Raw genomic sequence first — 8,124 nt, forward strand, 5'->3', positions numbered from 1 at the left:
GTAATTATTATTATACAGGATTTAGGACAGGGTAGAACTACAACTACAATACAAATCAATACAGGAGGAATCAGAGGGCCCTGCTTGTTAGAGCTTACAATCTAGAAGATTTTTTCAAAGCATTGTACACTTCATATGTCTTACAGGCTCTGCATGTGGACAAGCTGTTTTATTGTGCAACCAATTGAAGAAAAAAAAATTTTGTGAATAAATATAATTACTTTCTGTAACTTTTGCCCTAAGGGCTTTTTCATGCAGCGTTGAGTAGCAATGCCAAATGCAGTCCCAACGCAAGAATGAGGTTTAATGCAAGGACAACCTTCCATTTGTCCTATGGCTCCCATTCCAGTGTACAATTTAGTTTTAGTCATAGTCTTTTGGTCATATTTTAGTCATCTGAATTGTTTTAGTTGTATTTTAGTCTACTAAAATCGAATAGGTTTAGTTAAATTGTAACGCATTAAAGTGTTACTAAACCTAGGAGCCTGCCATTCACTATATCTTATCTCCCACAGTACACAGAACATGGAAATGCAATTATTTTAGTAAATATAAACTGCCAATTATTTTTTCTCAGCAGTATATAGCAGTTTTGTGACTTCTATTAGTGTCAGGTTAAAGCTTGTAGGAGATGTTTTCATTCTCCACTGATTGTCCTATGAGGCTGCAGGACCCCTGACCCTCTGCCTGGACAGTGCTGATTGGCCCTGTGCTGATCACATGCGCCCTCTCAAGAGGAGAGATGGATTTGGGACAGTGGAAGAAGGGGAGGATCAGAGAAGACAGGATCAAACAGCCTTTTTACACAATGCAGAGGATTAACCCCTTATATTCCACAGTGCGTATAACAAGCATGCTTTACTGCATATACAGACTGATTTTACTGTTGTGGGTTTAGTAACACTTTAAGCATTTCTCTTAAACTACCAAACTTATTATATACGCATGGAGTAAAAATCTAACATGTTATGATTTATGGTATTAAAGGCAAAACGTTTTTTCATTTTGGATAGAGTAAGGGAGGGATATACCCCGTCAATTTTATTTTATTTTTTTTCACCATCCATGTCCCTTTGCGGAGGTTTCCCTTCACTTCCTGTCTTAGAGCCAAACAGGAAGTGAGAGGAAATCCCTCCAAATTAAGGGAATTCCTTGGGGGCCCCCCAGGTCACCAGAACGAGTGTCCCCACTGGAAGATTTCCCCTCTATTACTTTTCCGGAGACAACCCAAAATTTGGTATTTTCTTTTACTTTCAATGATAATGGTAAACAGGACAAATAGAGAGGGTGAATCTCCTTAACGGGAGCACAGACAGCAATAAAAACTGACAGGGATTCTAATCCCTCTCCACTAAGATTTGAACATACACTACAGACATATATTTAAGGCCCCTTTCACACCAGCAGACCAATCCGGTCCACCTGTCTTTTTTCAGGCAGACCCAGTCGGACCACACATTGTTCTCTATTGCGCAGGGGGGGGGTGGGGGGGGGGGGGGGGATGTCAGCGGACGTGTCGGCATCTGATCCAGTCCGCTAAAAACAGATGGATGGGGATACGTTCGCCATCCGTCCGACGGATCAGATCAGACTGGATGACAGTCGGATGGAAACAGACATGCAGTCCGTTTCCATGTGACTGCCCCATAGAGAACAGTGGGCTCTGTCCGTGTCCGCTCTACATAGTGGAGTAGACACGGACCTGTCATCTGCCTGATCAGCAGATCCATTTGACGGATTTCGCTTCATCTGAAAGGGGCCTTAGCCATTCTAATATATAACGTCTTTATAAATAAAACCAAGTTTCATAAACAAATATTTTTAGATTGTAAGCTCTAACGAGCAGGGCCCTCTGATTCCTCTTGTACCAAATTGTATTGTAACTGTAATGTCTGCCCCCATGTTGTAAAGCGCTGCGCAAACTGTTGGCGCTATATAAATCCTGTATAATAATAATATTGCTTTTGGACAGACAGAAGTACAACTTTAAAATAAAAAAAAATACTGTACTCTCGATTGGCTGTAATGGCGTTGCACATATTACCTTAATATTATTACCAACATTAAGTAATAAGAACAAAAAAACAGAAAAAAACAGAAAAAAAAAAAAAAAGTATTTTTCTTTTTTTTTTTTTTTTTTCCTTTCAGCAGCTTGGTCGATGCCCCTACTTATTATTTTCAAATTTCGATTTAGTGTTAGTCATAGTCTTTTTTGGCTAAAAGGCCTTTTCAGTTTTAGTTATATTTTAGTCGACAAAAATATTTCGAACACAGTTTGGTTCACACCAACGTGGTGCATAGGTGTGCACTGCAAAAACAAAAATGCAATTTGCAATCATATGACAGCTGTAAAGCATTACAATGCATTGCAGCACATAGATGTACATAAAAATATACAAAAAAAAAATCAAATAAAAAAAGACAGCACTTTAATGTGATTCAACAGCTCGCTGCACCACACATGCGTTATATCCATAAATATGCGTGCTGTGTGGTTTAAATGAGCCCTGAACAGGACACATTTTACAACATACCTTGATTTTATAGAAATTGTTCTGCAGGTAGAGGGCAGGGATGGTCAGGTTGACGTCCCAGTATTTATTACAAGTTATGACAGTGAGGACAGAACTCGGCATTACAAACAATTATGAACATGGTGTAAAAAAAAAAAAAAAAAAAAAAAATAAGAGGCAGCCTGTAATCTACTGATAACAGCCACTTGTTGTTTTTTTTTGTTTTTTTTAAACACTTTCAACTCTAATCTGACTGGTAAAGTACAAGGCAGGAAAGTGCAAGTGTGCACAATATATTAAATAGATATTATAAATAAATAAAATTTAAAAAGGAATAAAAAAAAAAAAAAAAAAAAAAACTAAACCACTGACAGCTTGTGGTGTACCAGGGTGTGCATAATCCTGATTTATTGGGAATGCCGATTTATTAAAAGGGATTAAAATGTTTTTTCCATCCCAACCAGCAGATGGCGCTCTATTCTCCTATTTACGCTTTCAGCATAATTTCCTTTTTAGCTGTGCTGAAGGTTCTGTCGGACAAAGGGGGGGGCACAAATACCCATGAAGATTTTTTTTTTTTTTTTTTTTTAGCAACCTGAACTTTTAATGACAACAGAGAACAGGTAGAACTGGAAAGTGTTAATTTATTTTTTTGTTGTGCTTATTTGCTTATTCTTGTTTTTTTTTTTAAATAGCACCAGAGACGCTCTAAGATAGATAGATATCTCAATCAAACTGGCTGAACAAAGAATTGACTGTACTACCCAAAACAAACAGAACATTTACAATGCTGCGGTAATTTTTCCCGGGCAGGTTTGAAAATGAATGAATGTATTTCTCATTACAGGCAGTGAATGGCTGACTAATAATTGGCACACAAGGCGTGGGCCTGGCTAGAAGAAAAGAAAAACTGGAGGAAAAGCAATTGCAGCAACCAATCAGATACCATCTGTCATATTTATAGTGCAAAATAGAAAATAAAAAAGAGGGAAGTTTTTTGCAAACCTGCTACTCATACACACATCTAAAGAGGCTCCAAGTGGAAACAGAAACAAACTTCAATAAAAACATGTTTTGTTTTTTTTTTACATCAAGCTATATCAAATAAACACAAGCAATTATAATAAATTGGTTACCTGAGGAGTACTAACTTACACAAAAATATTGTAAACACTCAAATTATCTATATAGTCATGAAGTGCAATTAACAACATATGGCACTAGCTGTAATATAAAGATATCTGGGGGGGGGGGGGGGGGTATAGAAAGGACAGATGATCATATTGACCCTTTATTGTGGGGGAGTGCAGATGAAGCTGCAGGTAGATGGTGCTGGGGGGTAGTACAGAGGAGACAGGTGATGATGGGGTAGGTGATAGTGATGATGATGGGGGTAGTACAGAGGAGACAGGTGATGATGGGGTAGGTGATAGTGATGATGATGGGGGTAGTACAGAGGAGACAGGTGATGATGGGGTAGGTGGTGGTGATGATGATGGGAGTAGTACAGAGGAGACAGGTGATGATGGGGTAGGTGATAGTGATGATGATGGGAGTAGTACAGAGGAGACAGGCGATGATGGGGTAGGTGATAGTGATGATGATGGGAGTAGTACAGAGGAGACAGGTGATGATGGGGTAGGTGATAGTGATGATGATGGGAGTAGTACAGAGGAGACAGGTGATGATGGGGTAGGTGATAGTGATGATGATGGGAGTAGTACAGAGGAGACAGGTGATGATGGGGTAGGTGATAGTGATGATGATGGGAGTAGTACAGAGGAGACAGGTGATGATGGGGTAGGTGGTGGTGATGATGATGGGGGTAGTACAGAGGAGACAGGTGATGATGGGGTAGGTGATAGTGATGATGATGGGAGTAGTACAGAGGAGACAGGTGATGATGGGGTAGGTGATAGTGATGATGATGGGAGTAGTACAGAGGAGACAGGTGATGATGGGGTAGGTGATAGTGATGATGATGGGGGTAGTACAGAGGAGACAGGTGATGATGGGGTAGGTGATAGTGATGATGATGGGAGCAGTACAGAGGAGACAGGTGATGATGGGGTAGGTGGTGGTGATGATGATGATGGGGGTAGTACAGAGGAGACAGGTGATGATGGGGTAGGTGATAGTGATGATGATGGGAGTAGTACAGAGGAGACAGGTGATGATGGGGTAGGTGATAGTGATGATGATGGGGGTAGTACAGAGGAGACAGGCGATGATGGGGTAGGTGATAGTGATGATGATGGGGGTAGTACAGAGGAGACAGGTGATAATGGGGTAGGTGATAGTGATGATGATGGGGGTAGTACAGAGGAGACAGGTGATGATGGGGTAGGTGATAGTGATGATGATGGGGGTAGTACAGAGGAGACAGGTGATGATGGGGTAGGTGGTGGTGATGATGATGGGAGTAGTACAGAGGAGACAGGTGATGATGGGGTAGGTGATAGTGATGATGATGGGAGTAGTACAGAGGAGACAGGCGATGATGGGGTAGGTGATAGTGATGATGATGGGAGTAGTACAGAGGAGACAGGTGATGATGGGGTAGGTGGTGGTGATGATGATGGGAGTAGTACAGAGGAGACAGGTGATGATGGGGTAGGTGATAGTGATGATGATGGGAGTAGTACAGAGGAGACAGGTGATGATGGGGTAGGTGATAGTGATGATGATGGGAGTAGTACAGAGGAGACAGGCGATGATGGGGTAGGTGATAGTGATGATGATGGGGGTAGTACAGAGGAGACAGGCGATGATGGGGTAGGTGATAGTGATGATGATGGGAGTAGTACAGAGGAGACAGGTGATGATGGGGTAGGTGATAGTGATGATGATGGGGGTAGTACAGAGGAGACAGGCGATGATGGGGTAGGTGATAGTGATGATGATGGGAGTAGTACAGAGGAGACAGGTGATGATGGGGTAGGTGATAGTGATGATGATGGGGGTAGTACAGAGGAGACAGGCGATGATGGGGTAGGTGATAGTGATGATGATGGGGGTAGTACAGAGGAGACAGGCGATGATGGGGTAGGTGATAGTGATGATGATGGGGGTAGTACAGAGGAGACAGGCGATGATGGGGTAGGTGGTGGTGATGATGATGGGGGTAGTACAGAGGAGACAGGTGATGATGGGGTAGGTGAAAGTGATGATGATGGGAGTAGTACAGAGGAGACAGGCGATGATGGGGTAGAATTTGATGAAGGGATGGGAGGCAGTAGTACAAATGAGGTGGTGACTGCTAGAGGTGGTTATGTTGGGAGTATTACAGAGGAGACAGGTGATGGGGGATAGATGGTGATGATGGGGGTAGGGCAGAGGAGACAGGTGATAGTGGGGGTATATGGTGATGGTAGTAAAGATTAGGCAGGTGATGATGAAGGTAGCTGGTGATAAGGGTAGTACAGAGGAGACAGGTAATGATGGGGGGTAGTAGAGATTAGACGGGGGATGATGGGGGTAGTAGGGATTAGACAGTTGATGATGGGGGTAGTAGGGATTAGACAGGTGATGATGGGGGTAGTAGGGATTAGACAGGTGATGATGGGGGTAGTAGGGATTAGACAGGTGATGATGGGGGTAGTAGGGATTAGACAGGTGATGATGGGAGTAGATGATGATGGGGGTAGTAGGGATTAGACAGTTGATGATGGGGGTAGTAGGGATTAGACAGGTGATGGTGGGAGTAGATGATGATGGGGGTAGTAGGGATTAGACAGTTGATGATGGGGGTAGTAGGGATTAGACAGGTGATGATGGGAGTAGATGTTGATGGGGGTAGTAGGAATTAGACAGGTGATGGTGGAAGTAGATGATGTTGATGATGGGAGTAGTAGGGATTAGACAGGTGATGGTGGGAGTAGATGATGATGATGATGGGGGTAGTAGGGATTAGACAGGTGATGGTGGGAGTAGATGATGATGATGATGGGGGTAGTAGGGATTAGACAGGTGATGATGGGAGTAGATGATGATGATGGGGGTAGTAGGGATTAGACAGGTGATGATGGGAGTAGATGATGATGATGGGGGTAGTAGGGATTAGACAGGTGATGTTGGGAGTAGATGATGTTGATGATGGGAGTAGTAGGGATTAGACAGGTGATGGTGGGAGTAGATGATGATGATGGGGGTAGTAGGGATTAGACAGGTGATGGTGGGAGTAGATGATGATGATGGGGGTAGTAGGGATTAGACAGGTGATGGTGGGAGTAGATGATGTTGATGATGGGAGTAGTAGGGATTAGACAGGTGATGGTGGGAGTAGATGATGATGATGATGGGAGTAGATGATGATTGGGGTAGTAGGGATTGGACAGGTGATGGTAGTACAGAGGAGACAGGTGATGATGGGGTAGGTGGTGATGATGGGGGTAGTACAGAGGAGGCAGGGGATGGTGGGGGTAGTAGGAGAGATTAGACAGGTGATGATGGGGGTAGTACAGGGGGGGAGAGGAGAGGAGGGGGGGGTAGATGAGGGGGGAACTCCAGCCCTCCAGCTGTGGTGAACCTACATGTCCTATGAGGCCCTGCAAGACTGAGTGCCAGAGGCATGATGGGACTTGTAGTTCTACAACAGCTGGAGGGCTACAGGTGCCCACCCCCGGGGGGGTAGGTGGTATTGTTGGGGGTAGTAGAGATCAGACAGGTGATGGGAGGGGGTGGTAAAAATAGGGGTAGGTATATACCAGAGAGGGTGTGAGGGGGAGGGCGGCTCCTGTAACTTACTCCATGGTGCCATTAACCGGTGCAGCACCAGAAGGGAGACTCCTGTGCAGCACAGCTCCTGGAAGGGTGCACAGTGCAGACCCGGCGGTAGGTAGTTGAGGTATCCAGGGGTGACACTTACCTCCCCGCTCCGGGCTCTGCCGGCTCCTCTTCGCCCGGTTTCCTTCCTCCTCTCTATTTCCGGGTCTCCGAAGCTCAGCAGCTCCCCCCACAGGCACTCGGCCGCATGCTCCGCCCCCTCCTGCCATCCGACTACACATCCCGGCGTGCACCGCGAGCTGTCAGTGTGCTGCCGGGAGGGGGAGGGGCTGCCATGCCTGGGAAGGCGCAGACATTTCAAGGGATTGTCCTCCTGTGCTGCAGACTGGAACCAGGAAATGTTTCTGATCTTCCAACTGATCAGACAGCTGTCTCTGAAGTTGTTTTCTGGTTAAAAAGGGAAATTCGAGCTTTATTCAATTATTAACCATAAAAGCTGCAGCTATTAATAGAAATATTTAATCCCGTCCTGTATTAAAGGGATTTCCCTTCACTTCCGGTACGCAGAATGGGGACATCCAGCATTGGCCACATACATTATAAAGTCCTATTTAGCCTCCAATATAGATCATCTAAATACATTCCAAATGCATTTGCTATATAGTATAAGCAGTGGGCTCTCTGCAGAGGTCTGACAGCCCCTACTGAGTAAAAGCCAGACCCCTCCAATCTGGAAAGCTCATGCTATCAGGCGAACTAGGCAGCCGCCTAGGGCACAGCTAGAGCCATTGCCGACCAGCACATTACCAGATTTCAAGCAGTTATACAGGGATGATGCTTGCCGCCCCCCCCCCCCATGTTGCATTTTTTAGAGCCGGCGGTCCTA

At 44.6% G+C, this 8,124-nt stretch overlaps 1 protein-coding gene across 2 annotated transcripts in view; it reads right to left on the reverse strand.

The window, feature by feature from the left end:
• CAPN15 (calpain 15) overlaps positions 1-7,442 on the reverse strand; it is a 125,320-nt gene extending 117,878 nt beyond the window's left edge. For both annotated transcript variants that reach the window (XM_073636551.1, XM_073636550.1), the window contains exon 1: positions 7,381-7,442. The gene's annotated coding sequence lies outside the window, so the exon portion shown is untranslated. The remainder of the gene's footprint in view (positions 1-7,380) is intronic.
• Positions 7,443-8,124: the final 682 nt, after the last annotated feature.

Source organism: Aquarana catesbeiana, linkage group LG06 (assembly GCF_042186555.1).
Source record: "Aquarana catesbeiana isolate 2022-GZ linkage group LG06, ASM4218655v1, whole genome shotgun sequence".
Taxonomy (NCBI): Eukaryota; Metazoa; Chordata; class Amphibia; order Anura; family Ranidae; genus Aquarana; species Aquarana catesbeiana.